We start from the raw sequence: 17,637 nt of genomic DNA on the forward strand, positions 1-17,637 counted from the left end.
ATTATTCTTGGTCCTCTTTAGGGAAATTTTTTCTCTCTCTATTTAACAGAAACTCTTCAGTACTTTTCTGCAGTTTGAATATGATATGAGTGTAGAATATTTTGTACCTGCTTGCCTTTCTTTGAACTTCCTGGATTGGAGATTTGGCGTATGTCATTACTTTTGGAAAGTTCTCAGCCACCATAACTTCAAGTATTTCTTCTTCTCCATTCTTTCTTCTTCCCCTTGGATAGTCCAGTTACACACATGTAATCAATTTATTTCACTTTGGGAGGATTTAACTGACTTATTTTCAGGTTTCCTGGTTCTTTCCTCAGCCATGTTGAGTCTACTGATGATCCCGTTGAAGGTATTCTTCATTTCTGTTACTGTGCTTTCTTATTTTTAGCATTTTACTTTTAGCGTTCTTTCTTAGAGTTTCCATTTCTCTACAGATGTGCTTAACCCCTTTGTTCTTGCCTGTTGTCTACCTTTTTCGTTAGAACGCTTAGAATGTTAATCATTATTTTAAATTCCTTGCCTGACACTTCCAACATGCATCTTATCTGAGTCTCATTTTGATGACTGCTTGCCTTTTCCAGATTGGTATGTATGTATGTACATATGAATGCCTGTCTTTTGGCATGTCTTGAAATTTTTTGTGGAAAGCCAGCAATCTTTTGTTGTTTTGGATAATAGATATTGAAGTCAATAGGCATTTTGCATGAGGATTTATGTCAATGTGGCCAGAAGTTGGGCTGTGTTCAGTGTTTGCTGTAACTCAGCACCAGAGGTTTTGCGTTTCTCTGGTATCCTTGATTTTGCCTGCCTTCAAGGCTTGGAGGCTTTCCTATCTACTGCCCCTCGGACAGAGTGTGAGTCTGGCAGCCCTTTCAGCTGTGATCCACTGTTATTAATCTGGAGCCTTGTTTGGTATGGTGGTAGCATATGAGACAGGGAACATTCTGTGATCTTCTGATTAAGTCTCAGTCTTCCAGTGGGCCTGCATCTTAGGGCTCTGACCTTTACAAGTGTTTTTGCGTATAGCTTCTGCTCTCTTACCCTTTCCCTTGCTGTAGCAATCACAATTTATTTCTCTGATGTCCTATTGCCTTTTTTTCCCCCCCTTTTTTTCCTATTGCCTTTTGACTATGTTTTCTTCACATTTTCCCTCTTACTTGATTGAGGATGCCTGGATGGGGCATCCTCTGGCTGAGATAATTTTTCAGAATTGTGCTCTGGCGAAGACCTTTACCCCGGAGAGTAAGCCTTTGTGATGCGAAGTCTCTGGTTTTACCATGTTGACTCTTCCCTCTCCTTGGCAGTGTCAGGAGGGGATTTCTCTTGGATCTCCTTCTGGAGAACCTGGTGGAACCCTTTATGTAAAGACAGTCTAAGATCCCCCTTCGACTGCAGCCCAAGACTTTCTCACTTTTGAGACAGTCCCCACTCAGACTACAGCAGTTTGTCAAAGTTACAATAAAGTGTTCCTAACAGTTAATGCCTCTTGCAACTTCTGCTCCAGGTCATCTGTTTTTGGTTGCTGAATCTCTCAACAAGGAGTATTGATTATTTTGGAAAGAAATCTTCAGAAATAAGTGACTTGTGAATTGCTCATTGCAGCCAAAGTGTCTTTAACTAAATTAAACAACTCTTAAGTACTGGAAGTACCAATTATTCATCTTTATATTACCCAAAACACTTCATGCTGAGTTTCAAATTTAATAAGCTTTCAATATATATTTGATTGATTTGCTTGTTGAAATCAGTCATTGAAGATCACTAGGATTCCTGTTTAAAGGGGGCCTGCAGTTGTCACACAGGCAAGCTTAAATAATACTAGTATCATCTTTTACAACCCTTGAATCAATATATCCTTGTAATCTCAGTATGAGGTGGGCAAAGGTTATTAGTTTTAAGTAATCTAGAATTAGGCCGGAATTTGCACCTCAGTTTTACTAAGGTACACATTAAATGTTACTAAGTTGTTTTAAGAATGAATTACCCACTTTAACACATCTATTAATCAGGAGAATTTATGAAAAAAGGACCAAAGTGATTTCCACTAAACTCAACCCTTGACACACATACACATTCTCAATTATGTATGATTTTAATCACAAGTAGGTTATGTCATCTTATCTTATTCCTATCATTTTACTTCTATGATTAATTATTGCCTTATACAGACTGCCAACAAACACATGAAAGAATGCTCAACATCATTAATCATTAGAGAAATGCAAATCAAAACTACAATGAGATATCATCTCACACCAGTGAGAATGGCCATCATCAAAAAATCTACAAACAATAACTGCTGGAGCGGGTGTGGAAAAAAGGGAACCCTCATACACTGTTGGTGGGAATGTAAATTGATACAGCCACTATGGAGAACAGTATGGAGGTTCCTTAAAATACTAAAAATAGAACTACCATACGGCCCAGCTACTGGGCATATACTCTGAGAAAGCCATAATTCAGAAAGAGTCATGTACCACAATGTTCCTTGCAGCTCTGTTTACAATAGCCAGGACTTGGAAGCAACCTAAGTTTCCGTCAACAGATGAATGGATAAAGAAGATATGGCACATATATACAATGGAATATTACTCAGCCATAAAAGGAAACGAAATTAAGTTACTTTTGATCATAAACTCAAGCATAAATGTGATATCTAACAATCTCTACACCACTGGGGCACTCCAGTTACACAAATGCTTTCTTTTTTTATGTGATGAAACGTTGTGTCCAGGTTAACTAAATTTCCTTTGGGTCAACCAAGTTTCCTTGTGTATGTCTAATGTGATGTTAATTGATAGAGGTTATTCCATAAATTACTTTCCTTTATGATTTTACAGGAACACATCACGCTTAAAGTGTATACAGTTTGGGCATATACCTAACTAGTTCATTGGAAGAAAAGTTTTATCTTTAAAGTGAAAACAATATTGATAAATAAGCTAAACAAATAATATAAGAGGAGGAACAGATATCATGAAAGCAAAATAGTTTCCAGTGATACATAGGCTGTGTTCATTTTGCCTTATTCGAAATGTTTCAAGACTTTCAAGTGAGGAAAAGGATAATACGTTTATTTATTAGTTCAGTTCATTGATGGCAGTGTATTTTGGCAATGGATGTCAAGACTTTTTAATTTCTTCATCATAAAGAATTAAATTACATGTCACTTATAAAATATAGAGCAGCAGGAATTAGGAATTGCGAGTGATTGTGAATATTTTTGACTTTAAGCCTCTTCCAGAGGATATTCTACATTGAATTTCAGATTAATTGTTGTCATACACTGTCTTGAGAGAGGTTTATGAGAAGATTAGAATACATATCCACTAGAATACATATGACCTGAAACGATTTCAAAACGTCTAAGAAAAACTGTTTGGAATCCCCAAATTCCATTATATTACAGTTAACCTTGAAAATGGAAAGAAAAGACCATTGTAAGGATGAACTCAAAGACTTTCCTGTGTCGGGGCCCAAGTTCAGGCCCCACAGAGTGTGTGTTTCCACAGCTGCCCTTGGTGGCATCACTCACACTTCATCAGCATCAAGGTCTGTTCAGCACACACTTTCCCACGTAGCATTGACACCAGCCCTCAGAAAGGAAATAGAAAACCCAAATATTTTTACAGTAAAGATCATATATTTTTGGAAATATAAGTTGTCTAATATGTTATTTCAATAAATGGAATTTTAAAATAATAATTCTTTATATATAGGGTAAAAACAGTTTATATCATCTCTAAGGAGAAATTTGGGATATAATATATAAATAAAACTGAAGGCTACGAATAATCCCAAAGTTAGAGTGGATTTATAATGCACATTTAAATATTATCTTAAAAATAGTTCACAAAGTCATTGGAATATGCACATTCCCTACATTCGCATGATGTCTGAGATTCCAGTTTTAATGACCTTGTGATAAAATTCTCTTTAAAAAATATTTAACAAAAATATTTATTTTTGTTTTTATTTATAGATTCAGTAGAGCCGCATCAAATATATACACAAGAATATTGATATTTATATGATGCTTGATATAGGCTATATGATCTATCATATGTAAATACCTGATATTTATATATAATATATGTAACTATGTTATATATATTTATAAACGAGTTTATTTCTAATGTATGTTACATATTAAATATAGTTTATAAATATAGTTTATAATTTTACTTTGTTATTGCCATTTCTTAATTTGGAACATGCAAAGAGTAAATGTAATAAATTTACAAGTCTTAAAACGTTTTATCTAAATTATGGATTTTCATATTTTCAAATATGAAATATCTAGGAAATAATCAACTTTGCAAGAGATACCAGTTTCTGGAAAATACATAGGTAACAGTATAATGGGAATGGTTTTTCAGGCTAAGGGAATAGTGTGGATAATGGCACCAAGACAAGAAACATCGGCGTGTGTGAGGAAAATGTGCAGCTTGTCATCCCTTTAGCATAAATTACTCTGTGAGTAGTGGCCCAAAACGAGGCTGGAGAAGATGACAGAGGCCTTTGCATGTTGTCCAAGTTCTATGTTACAGATGATAGAAGTGACCCAATGACCCAGTTCCTTTTTAGAGGTGAGGATCAAAAGCCTGGTTTACATGTTAGAGACGGGGCCCAACAGTAGAGGATGCTTGGATTTGGGGAAGCCAGTTTGGAGTCTAGAGCAATCATGCAAGTCGGGAATGATGAAGCCTTACCTTCAAACAGCGGTAGTGATAACAGGAGAAAGGGACAGGTTTGAGAATAAATGAGTAAAACGTGGAAACTGGTGATTAATTGGATATGGATGGAGGAATGATGTGATAGGAAAACTCTCAGTTTTCTGGCTTCAGTAACTGGTGAACAGATCATAAATGAATTTGGGAACAGTGTAGAAGAGGAGTAATATGAGGAATTTATATTCTGAGGGAAATACGATGAAATCAGTTTTTGACATAATAAGTTTTAGATGTCCACTGGATAATCCAAGTGAAAATGCTTGGTGAGCAGATTAATACATGCACCTGAATCTTTGAGGACATAGCACAGAGGTCATGGCTGGAAATTCTAATGTAATGAAGATAAGAGAAAGGATACAACTGCCTAGATCAAAATATGTATAGGTAAGGAGAGCAGAGGGAGAATCAGATGCAACCGAAGAATTCCAACACTCATTGTGAGGAGAATTAAGGAAACCAGTGAAGTAGAAAATTTCGGAAAAGAGAACTGTAACGAAAATCAAAGGTTTTGAAACTTTCATTGTGAAAAGAATCATAAAAAGCATCAAATGTTTTCAGTAAGATAAAAATTTATAGATACTGAGGACATGGACAATTTCACTTATGAAGACAGTGGCTCAGAATTGAGAAAATTCTTACAGTGAGTGTCGTTGACTGTGAAGAGTCATGGCTGAGAAAGGAAAGAAAGAGATGGGGTGGGATTAATGGTGAGAAGCATGGTGAAGGATTTTTCCCCCCTGGTTTTTTTCTTCTGTTATGGGGAAGACTTAAATAGAGTAATGTGAAATAATCATTAGGAAAAGAAATTTTTAAAAATAGGAAGCAAACTCCACAGAAAAGAAAGAAATGGCAACTAACACACCATTGTAAAGCAATCATACTCCAATAAAGATGTAAAAAAGAAAAAGAAATGTCAACATGAGAGGATTGATGTTACTGGTATGAGAGCCACTTCATCATCTAAAAATGAAGAAAAAGAGGAGGAATGCTGGTTTCTGATGGGGGTAGGGGGTGGGCAGTGGAGACACTTCATGCCTGATTCTCTCTCTAAAGTTGGACATGAGGTCCTCTCTGTAGATAAGAGCCATTAGTAAAATAGAGTAGTCACTGAGGATAAATGGAAATTTTACTGGAAAAAAGACAAAGGAGAGGATTGCTAGATGACAGTATGTCCTGTGAGTTTGGAGGTGAAACTGTAGTGGTCTCACCAGTGACTGTGTCATGGGGAGCATCTGATGATTTGACATTTTATTGAAAAGATAGAAAGCAAATCATGGGATTGGCTCAGGGGAGAGGTTTTATAGAATATGGGTGTATCAGGATTAGATCTAAGTGCATGAACAGAAGAACCTCAAAGAACAGTGACAAAACTATTAGGAATGAGACGGCTAGGTGATCTGAAGTTTCTGACTGGAACTCTAATGCCAACACAGTCCCCGGAGACTCAGCTCCATGCATCTGGAAGAGGCTTCTTGTCAGTGGCTTTTTCTTCACAGGGGCTCTTGGAAATGTGGCCTGTAAAATAATCCATATCTTTGAATGACAAGACTTTCAAAAATGTGAGGTGACTGCCAGAAAAATGCATGCTGTCTTAGCCTATACCAGTAGGGATTGGGTCCAGGAAAGAGAAAATACCAGTGTTCTCTGACTTAGCAGGACCATGTCAGAATTTCGTACCCTTTTCTAGATGTTTCATTTTGAAGTCTCATTTTGACAGTAGCTGATTGGAATACATCCAAACAAGAGGGGCTGTAATGATGAAAGATCTGGAAAGGAAATGCTAGGACTGTTGAGTACAGAAAAGAGAAAACGAATGGGAAAAATGAGTAGCTACCTTTAGATATTGAACTGATAACGCATAAGCATGGTTAGATCTATTCTCTGCAGTTCCAAAGGTTGGATTCAGAACCACTAGGTGGAAATTATGTTGATTCAGGTTTAAGCATAGAGATGAAACTTCTGGCGATAGTACAGCTGCCATAATGAATGGGTTCATATATGAAGTTGTGAGCTTTTTAGCACAGCAATAGTTCAAGCAGAGGCTTTTGGCTATCCGTCAATAATGTGGTGTGCAGTAGACAAATTCCCGAAATGGATAGGAATAAACTAGAATTCTTCTTTCAAAAGTATTTTCTACCTCTCTCTGAGATTCTAAGAGATAACCATCGTTCTCCACAAAAAGCTTTTTAGAATTAGTTGTATATTTTAATGTCTCTACATACGTGCGTTTCGAAATATTACAGACTGAAGAGTCAGAGATGTGAGTTCTAGTGCTAACTTGACCTGATAAACTAAATCTTTGAGTAAATTAGTTAAGCTTTATGCGTCTCATTTCTGTTTACTCTTTTGTAACATGATATTCTTGGTAAAGAATATTAATATCTAAGAAGACCTATGACTCTATATTCATTTAGTAAAAACAGTCATTCTAACAAATTGCTTCTTTATATGATATTGATATAATTTAATATCAGAGAAAAACTACACACACACTTGTACACACACACACACATGCGTGCACACCCATTATTTATTTGTGTGTCTGTTTCTCCCTTCTGACTATTAAGATCTGAAGGATAAAGGGAAAGGCTTACTTATATTTTGTTTTAATAGTGCTTACCAGAGTATCTTACATATAGTAGATCCTAAATAAATATTTCTTCTCTTAAACAGACGGATGCCTTATCTCATACCCACCACATGCAGGTGGGGAACTTAGTAAAACAAATTCATTTGAAGAGCCCTCCTGATTTTGTTTTGGCTGTGGCAGAAGGGAGAAGAAAATCCTAATGGCATTCAGACTGAAATGAAAATGAAACACTTTCCATGAACGTAATTTCAGTGAGCTGCTTGGCCACACAAGCTCACACACCACTGTGGTGGAATATGTTTGCTACCTACTCTTAGGCCAGAGAGTACACAGTGTTCAGAGTGAGTGCCTGTCTTCTGCTTCACTCTGTACCCTGAACTCTGCACTAAAACATGAGTGGATGCTTTATTTTTCTTCTTCATCATTACTGGAGGACAGAGTTGGATATTGGAAAGAGCACTGTGTTTAGAAAGTTATTCATAGATCGCATCCTAGATTCCTTATTTACCAGATATGTGATCTTATTTAATTTATTTTCTTTTTAAATTTTCTTTTCTTGGCTGCCCTGCCTCCTGTATTGGAAGCATGGAGTCTTAACACTGGACCGCTAGGGAAACCCCCCAAATATGTGATTTTAAACAAAGCAGCAGATTCTGTAGAACTCAGTTTCCTTGTCTATTTAATGGCCACTGTGATATACCCTTCCTAGAATTATTCTTAGAGAAAAATGAGACAGTGCATGTGAACCCACCCAGGCGAGTGTCCGGCTCATGTCATATACTCAATCCATGTCATTTGGGGACAATGGAATAAAGGACAAACTAACCCACACATTTTAAGGTTCAGGTGGGATTCCCACACCTCTACCTTCATCAGAACTCAGGACGCTGTGCAAACAGCTTAAAGTATAGATGTATTTTGGAGTATATAAACCAGTACTTAAAAATTTACGATTTCTTTCCTCTCTTCCTGTAATATGTATGAATGTTTTTCTAGTTTTATTGAATATTTGCTCTGATATTTGCAATATAGATTACATTTTCCCTTGAGGCCATTAACTGAGAGAAATGTTATGAATTCCTTATAGTCAATTTATCATTTTCTTTTTAGCGCCTTAATGCATTTTTTTGTACCAGTAGAGTTGTTTTATATATTCTACCAATTGTTTAAACATTTTCTTGTACATATTTTTTTCAAATTCACTTGAATTATCAATGTCAAGTTTACTTAGAATATTCGTAATTTTCATTCCCTAACATATGTTTAAAATGAAGTCTTTTGAGAGAGTTGGCCATTCTAATCTCTCAAACAGCATTTTTCTATTTAGATTATGGATGTTAAACATCACTGTCATCTACTAGCATAATATATCATGCTTTACACAATTCATCATCAAAATTTTCACGGTGTGATTTTGCTTTAGGGCTGGTGTCGTGGCTTTCACAGATCTGTTTTACACTTCAGGACACTACATAACCACTCCTTATCCTTCACTGGTGAACATGCTTGAAAAACTCCCTGGTTTCCACTTCATCAGGCAACAAAGTGAACAGAAGGAAAATCTGACCTGTGTTTCTTTTAAAAATAAAATGACATTTCTAATACTTTGAGAACTGGATTATTCTCCTTTATGAGCTAAATGCTCCAAGTATTTCTTCTATCTGGAATAAAAACACATTTCTGTCAAAATTTTCACATATACCAGTTTGATATGCAAAAACTAAGACAGATTTGCTAAATTAAACAATTCATCTGAAAATTTAATGAAGTGCTGATGAGAGTTCAAATGATCGCCTGCTTCTGCATCAAGCCGCTGATTATATACTAAGCCACAGCTTTTTATTTCCATATTTTTGAAAAACTGTGCTTTTTTACATAATACAGGATTTATGAAACAGTTTGTCACTCAGAGGTGACTATTTGATTCAGACTAGACTTCACACATATGAAATAATCTCAACTACGCAATACACTAACATTTTAAAGTCCATGGTTCCTGAGCTCCTATCTTAATTAATGCCTCATGACTCCTATCTATAGAATAAATACTTTTCCGATGTAGCAATATAAAACATGGATGGAATTTATAATGCAAATTTGAATATATTTCTCTGTTTTAAAGGTAAGTGCTAATCAATCCTGAAAAAAAAACACGTTAGAGTTTTACAAATATCATGCATTAATCTACTGAAATTATTTCCTTCCTGTCTACCTACAGTAGCTGAGAGCTTACCTGATTATATTTAATTAATTAAAAACTCTTTGTTCATTCTCTACGTAATTATTTCTATAAACATTTCTTAATCTACATTCAGAAGATGAGAGAGGAAGATGATTTTCATATGTTTGATTTCCTGCATTTGATTTGGGAATAAACAGTGAAATTCATTCTTCACTGATTTTTCAGACACATGTTCCCAGGTGGGATTATTTCAGAAGAGGACAGTGTTTTCAAGGAAGTATCAGGAGGACTGCAGTTATACGCTGCTATTCAAACAGAGTTAGTAGTTGTAGTCAGCTGATGCTGAACAGCCGTATAAAAGTAAAATGAGGATACAGCACCTACCTCACTGGGTTATTCTGAAAGCTAAATAAGAAAATGCCTGTGGAACACCTGTGAACTCAGGAATATAATATTGAACAGTCACGTTACTGTTTTGTCAACCACTTGTATACATCAGAAGAGAGAAATACATAGTCTTCAGTGAACTTGGAAAATCCTTTAACTGGCCTAGGAAAGCCAGTGAAACCCACTAAGTATAAAGAAACCAGAACATTGCATAAAATATAGAAAATAATTGTGGTGGGCTGAATAATTGCCCCCAAAGACATCCAGGTCCGAATCCCCAGAACCTGCGGTTATGTTACCATGTAAAGGAGATCTTGCAAATGTGAGGCTCTGTAGATTAGGGCTCTTGAAATGTGGAGATGATCCCAGATTATCCAGGTGGGCTTGATGTAATCAGAAAAGACCTTGTAAGAGGTAGACAGAATGATCAGAGTTGGTAACAGGAGATGTGATGATGGATGCAAAAAGCTGGAGCAAAACATGAGGAAGGGGTCATTCTTGGGTGGATGCAGCAGCCTCTAGAATCTGAAGAAGGCCAGAAAAGAGATCCTCCCTCTGAGCTTCCAGAAGGAACAGGCCCTGCTGGCACCTTCAGCCCCATCAAGACTGACTTTTGTCTTCCACTCCTTAGAGTGGTCTGATAATAAACCAGGGTTGCTTTCAGCCACTAAGTTTGTGGTAATTTGCTACAACAGGAGCAGAAAACTAATCCAGCTCTTTAAAAGTATCTTCTCATTACAGTCAGGGAGCACTAAGACCAATCCTTTAAAAGGAATGAAATATACAAACATTGTTTTCATAGATTCCAGACAGTAAAATGTCTTTAAAATTCAAAGAAGAGTTTGTGTTTTGTCATTACCTCCTATTATTTCACATAAAATGATAATTGAAAAAAAAAATCTAGACATACTGTACCTATTCCAATTAAAGTCTGTTACTAACCAGTAAAATTCGTTTTCAAAATCTAGAATTAGTTATATTTGCTTTGAATTTCCCCAAATAATAATAATAAAAATAGTTTGCTTGAGAATTTTTGAAAAGACTCTAGGGCTTCTACTGATTCTAACATTTCTTTCTTAATTATAACAGATAGATAATGTTGAAATCAAAATTAGATTCACATTAAATTTTATAAGGTGAAATTGACAGGATTTTCTTGGAATCAGCAAATGATAGTAACTTAGTAATATATTACTGAATTTTAAAATGGAGCTTTTCCTGTGAACTTTTAGATTCTAAGCAAGAACAATATATAACCTAGATGTGAAGAGTAAAGAATAGTATTAACTATTTGGTTGTTTTTTTTTTTTTATTAAATCCTGTTGTTAATAGCTGTTTGAGACCAACAGTGGAGGTTTGGAGATCATAAGGGGGACTTTGCCAATTTATGCTGTGGGTCTCATGCTGGCTTTCTGATGCTTGCGTTAGAAATATCTGTTTGGTATATTTTTCTCCTCTCATGCTAAAAGGTTGGCCTCTGGTAGTCTACTGCCATCACACTTTTATGTTATAGAAATTCCTCCGTACTTATGCATGTATTTAGAAAGCCCAAAAGTATTTTGAGGGACACTAGAATCCTTGATGGAGAAAATATATATTCATAATATTTGTGTATTAATCATATGAGCAGTGGTGGCACTGCTGCATGCCTGGCTCAGGACATGTGAGTAAAATGTGTTGATGCAAAAATTAAAAGTAAATTTCATGTCAGTATTAATGTACAATTAAAGTACTCTTGTAAAACTTACGTGAATATGAAATTATATATTTCATTTTGTCTTTCTGTTTCCAGATTCTAAAGAAATCTATTTGTAGGGCAAATTGGCATAACAATGTCTGTAGATGGATGATTATTATCTCCTTAGCTTTTAGAAAAAGGATAGGGGGATGGGATGGATTTAAGTAGAAGTCATTAATCATAGTTTATAAGAAAACTGTGGAAATTTTATAATCTAGAAGAAATTTTATGGCCAAATAGATCTGCAAGATTTATTTGCAAAATAATTAGTCGATACAATGCAATTGTTATCCATTAACACAATCCATATGTTGCATGTTTGTTTCACATTAACTCACTTTTATTTATTTATTTATTTATTTTTAACATCTTTATTGGAGTATAATTGCTTTGCAATGGTGTGTTAGTTTCTGCTTTATAACAAAGTGAATCAGCTATACATATACATATATCCCCATATCTCTTCCCTCTTGTGTCTCCCTCCCCACTCCCTATCCCACCCCTCTAGGTGGTCACAAAGCACCGAGCTGATCTCCCTGTGCTATGTGGCTGCTTCCCACTAGCCATCTATTTTACGTTTGGTAGTGTATATGTGTCCATGCCACTCTCTCACTTCATCCCAGCTTCCCCTTCCCCCTCCCTGTGTCCTCAAGTCCATTCTCTACATCTGCGTCTTTATTCCTGTCCTGCCCCTAGATTCTTCAGAACGATTTTTGTTTTGATTCCATGTATAAGAACACTCTGTGACATAACTCACTTTTAAACTGTATGATTGTGATGGGGGGGTGGGCATTGGGATATTTTGTAACTGACAAGCTAATAAAAATTAAAGGGCAATTGCAGAATATATTACAGTAGAGTTTAGGATTTCTGGCTTCTTGGTATATAGAAGCTGGAAAGAGCAGATTCCCATCCTTAGAATAAAAAAGACCCAGACTAAGATCAAATTCATGATTTTTTCAAACTTATAAGAGAGCTGAGACTGCAAAGAAAACAGCAGGAAGAAAATCTGAGAGACACGGTGACTGTAGGAAGAGGGGAGACTTGAACGGGTGTTCACCTACTGTGGATGCAAGAGGATGCCAGCAACAAGAGCTCAACTGCAAGAGTGAACACACTGGCAAAGGCTGAGTGTGGCTGGGGAACAGCACAAAATCCCTGGGGTAAGAGACATTTGAGGAGTCCACACACTCCTGCAGACTCTTTCTTTACCAGGCTCTCACAGACAAGATCAAAGAGAGCCCCGAGAAGTCCTTTATGCTGTAGTTCTGGGCAGGGAAAGTACAGCCACGTGTGAGGAACAAGACACTCCACCCTGCCGGGCCCTCCGCTTCCCTCTTCTTGTGTATCCAATATGGACAAAAGCCTTAATTTGCGGAGGGTGGGGAGGAAGGGCAAAACGGCTTACCCTTGGACTGTGGTGAATAATCATTGCAGATGGGAAAGAGAAAGAAGGAACGATGGTCCCGGGAGAGGAGCAGAACTGCGTCTTGAGCCCGCAGAGGCAGCCTGGGGAAGAGCAGCAGAATGGAGGAGGCCACATCCCCATGGCCAGGGGCACCATGCACGCCTGCAGCAGAGCCTTAATCAGAACAGAGACACGCCCTCCTACAGCCCTCCACAAGCTGAGAAGTTTCAAATAGCGAGTAATAGTAGAACACCGCTGGGAGAAGGGCAGTAGAGGAACACGTGCTTGAAAAGAGACCCACTCTGTGGCCCAGCACAAAGGGAGGCCTTAAAACTCAGAATCAAAGAGGTTGTTCTGTCAAACCGTTCTCCACCCTAGACACAGCTGTGTCTCCTGGAATTTGAAGCCTTCGCTGCACTGATAGTAACCATAGCAACAATAAATCACAAACACAGCCTAACTCCTAACTGGATTAACACAGAATTCCTACACTACACTTGCAGAAGGAAAGGAATGCCCATTTCCGTGCATATTTGGTTATCATATAAGTACTAAGAAGGATGACATTTCCTTATGGAATCACCGATAATCAACTTGATTTTGCCCTGTGTACTTAAACATAGAAATGGTGTACCATAACATATAGCACTTAGTGTCTTCACATGATTATTTAATAACATGTTTCTTCTGAATAAAATAGTCTTAATTGTAAAGATCCATAAACACTCTCCAACATGGAATGATCTTGAGAAGTATTAATAGTTCCATCAAATATTTGAAAATTAGCCACTATGTTAGCAAGTTTTGGTAAAACTTATTCTTTTATTTTTTGTGGGTAATTTTCACCTTCCTTTTTTTTAATCATTGTGTAATTTTAATTTTTTTAAATTTTTATTAGAGTGTAATTGATTTACAATGTTGTGTTAGTTGCAGGTGTACAGCAAAGTGAATCAGTTATACATACATATATATCCACTCTTTTTTAGATTCTTTTCCCATATAGGCCATTACAGAGTATTGAGTAGAGTTCCCTGTGCTATACAGCAGGTCCTTATTAGTTAGCTATTTTATATACAGTTGTGTGTATATGTCAATCCCAATCTCCCAATTTATCCCTCCCCCTCTTCCCCCCTGGTAATTATAAATTTGTTTTCTACATTTGTGACTCTGTTTCAGTTTTGTAAATAAGTTCATTGGACGGTATAATTTATTCTTACCAACAATGGGCAAGGTTAACTTTACCAGAGACCTTTGCCGTGGCTGCCAGTAATATTAAATAATGATGTTTTTTTTAATGGACAGTGTAGAAGTTCTTAATGCCCTGCCATGTCCTCTCAGCCCCATCTGGAGGCCACTGGCAGCTTTGTTGTGCAGCTCCCTCAAATGTCCTGGCTTCCTTCCTCAGGCAGGCTGCCTCTCGGCCTCCAGTATCAACCATCAACCAATGAGGGAGGGACAGGAATGGGTGGTGAATAGTCAGTTTTCTTATCTCTTTGTGGTCCAGTCTGGAGATGTGTTTCGTACAGTTTCTCAGAGGATATCTGGTGCCCCCAGCAATAACCTGTTCATTGACTTCAGCCTGTTTTACATTCCTGCATCCCCTGTTTTACTTCCCATTCCTTCACCTTGCTTCCGGGGATCATCTCTCAGATAATCTACTTGCACCAAAATCTTTCTTTCAGCGTCAGCTATGGGGGGAACTCAGATGAAGACAGACATCAACTATACAAGTTTGTGTGTATGTGTGTTGATACATGTCATTTATATATATTTAATAACTGGAGTGGAAGAAAAGGAGATCCTATTTGCATGTATATGCACTTCTAGGGTAACAAACCACTGCAAACTCGGTGGCTTAAAAGACCAGAAATTTATTCTCTCACAGTCCTGGTGGTTAGGAGTCTGAGATCAAGGTGTTTGCAGGGCCAGGATTCCCTGAAAGCTCTGGAGGAGGATCCTTTCTTGCCCTTCCTAGCTTCTGCTGGTTGCCTTGGCAATTCTTGGCTTTCCTTGCCCTGTAGACGCAGCATGCCAGTCTCTGTCTTCATCATCACGTGGTACTCTCTCTGTGTCTGTGTCTCTGTATTTCTCCATGGCTTTTTAAGAAAGACCCCAGTCATTGAATTTAGGGGTCCACTCTAACCCAGTCTGACTTTATCTTAACTAACTACACAGGGAAAAAGAGCTGTTTCCACATAAAGTCACATTCACAGGCACTCAGGCTTAGGACTTTTATCTTTTTGTAAGGCACGATTCAACCCACAAAAATATGTGGGTATGTTTTATCAGTATAATATTTAATGCTTTGTGTATCATATTAGATGATGATGAGTAACCCACGGCCCTTAGATGGACTGCAGTCTACCTAGCCTCAAATACAGCCCATGTTCTCATTTCAGAGTGAAAAATTAGGAGTGTCTTCCTGGTGCTACTAATCAAATATTTTGTAGATTACAGGACTTCCCCAGGCTGAAATTCCATAACCTAATTTTTTAAACCGTACACTTAACTTCAGGACTTGCAAGGCTCTTCATGATCTGAGCTCCTGTCTAAAGCGTCATCACCATCTTTCTGCAGCCCCCATTGTACACACCCTGCTCTTGTCACAAGCACACGTTCTTCCTCGCTCTGTGACGTTGCTTAGGATGCCTGATCCCACAAGTCAACAGGCTCACTTCTGATCACCTTCCAGTTTTCACATGGGATCATTTCCTCAAGGAACTTTCTCTGATGCTCACTAGCCCAGCCTTTATCCCATGACTGGCTTCCTTCTGGAGCTCATATACTCCTTTAATCCCCTGTGTTTACAACTACTGTAGCAAAAATTACATTGCTAAATGCATTTACTTGTCAATTTACTCATCACAACTGAAGGCTGCAGTTAATTAATGGCAGGAACTCTGACTGATTCACTGTTTTTATGGCTCCTAGAATAGTACAAAATGTCAGATAGGTAGCAACGTGAGAATGAATGGACACATGTTAAAGGATCTCAAGCTGAAAATCAGCCAGGTGGTATATATTTGGTCAATAATTTTCTTTAATTTAAAATGAGAAGTCAAATTCATACTAAATTTTTCAGAATAGTTCTTAAAGTGAACTGTGAAACTTTTACCTTATCAGAGTTATTAAGATGATGGGCTAGTGATGATTTTTATCAAGCTTTTAACAGATAATAGATACATTTAATTGAGTGTTTACTATATGACAAGCAAATAGTCTAAGTGCTATACTTATATAAAACACTTTTTCCCTATAAGAAACTTATTAGTTTGGTACTAATATTATGCCCATTTTAGCGAAAAGGAAACTAAGGTACAGGGAGGTTACTTCAGTGAGTCTGGGTCCAGGTTCATCGTTCTGATGAGAAAGTTGCACTCTTTTATATGGAACTCAAGTGGCACAGTCCACACTCACTCCCTTTTCTTTTCCACTGTAGACATGTTTTCAATTCCAGAAATAGGCACCATTGGGCTGTAGTCATGCTGGGTTGGACAGAAAACATTTGTAGAGCCTGTTGAGTAAATTATCACTATCCTTCACAGATGTGTCACTAAAAATGTGAACCCAGTATTCCAGACATGGCAGAGAGGAATAAATAAAGTGGGATCGTCATATTCTCTGATTTGGATTGTTATTCTCCTATTAAAGAAACCTAATGAATATTTTAATGTACTATCTATCCTTCATTAACTTATAAGTCCCCTTTTCCCAGGCTATAGCTTAAAAACTCTACCGTCCATTTTTTTTAAAATGTGAGTTGTTGGAAACAGTATTCTGGGAAACTGAATGGCAGGTTTGTAAGCGTCACATACATTTGTTTACTCAGTTTTCCCTTCAAAGATGGTCCTCAAAACACCTGCACCTGGGCTTCCCTGGTGGCGCAATGGTTGAGAGTCCGCCTGCCGATGCAGGGGACACGGGTTCGTGCCCCAGTCCGGGAAAATCCCACATGCCGCGGAGCGGCTGGGCCCGTGAGCCATGGCCGCTGAGCCTGCGCGTCCGGAAAACACCTGCGTTAGAATCTGGTATGGTGCTTGTTAAACAGGAGGAGTCCATCCCTCTCCTCCTCCTTTAGAATTTCTGCGTGGTGCCCCCAAATGTATATTTTAACCACCCCTCGGCGCATTTGCACAGTGAAGTTTAAGAATCATCAGTCTGGATTCTACACTGTCATCCAGCTGATCATCAATAAATGGTATCTGGGACTTAATTCTTTCTGTGCCCTGCAGAGTTGCTTTAAGCAAACAGAGCTGAGTAAGTATCCTCCAGCTAGCTTTCAAGGTTGTAGTAAGGAGTCACCTTCCGATGGTGTTATTGGCTTCACCATTGAGATATTGTTGAAGATGTCACCAATTTCATCACTTAATGTTCCAATAAAAGGGCCCAGAGGATTAGTGTGTCCCAGAGCTGAGAGTTGGGAAGGCCTTGATTACCCCGAGTCAATGGTGTGCATGTATGTGTGTGTGTGCGCACACGCATGTGTGTTCATATCGTTATATGTGCACTGAGCCTTTTTTTTTTTTTTTTTTTTTTTTTTTTTTTCCTTTTTTCCTGCAGTACACGGGTTTCTCACTGCTGTGGCCTCTCCCGCTGCGG

The sequence above is a fragment of the Phocoena sinus genome, chromosome 18, assembly GCF_008692025.1.
Source record: "Phocoena sinus isolate mPhoSin1 chromosome 18, mPhoSin1.pri, whole genome shotgun sequence".
NCBI lineage: Eukaryota > Metazoa > Chordata > Mammalia > Artiodactyla > Phocoenidae > Phocoena > Phocoena sinus.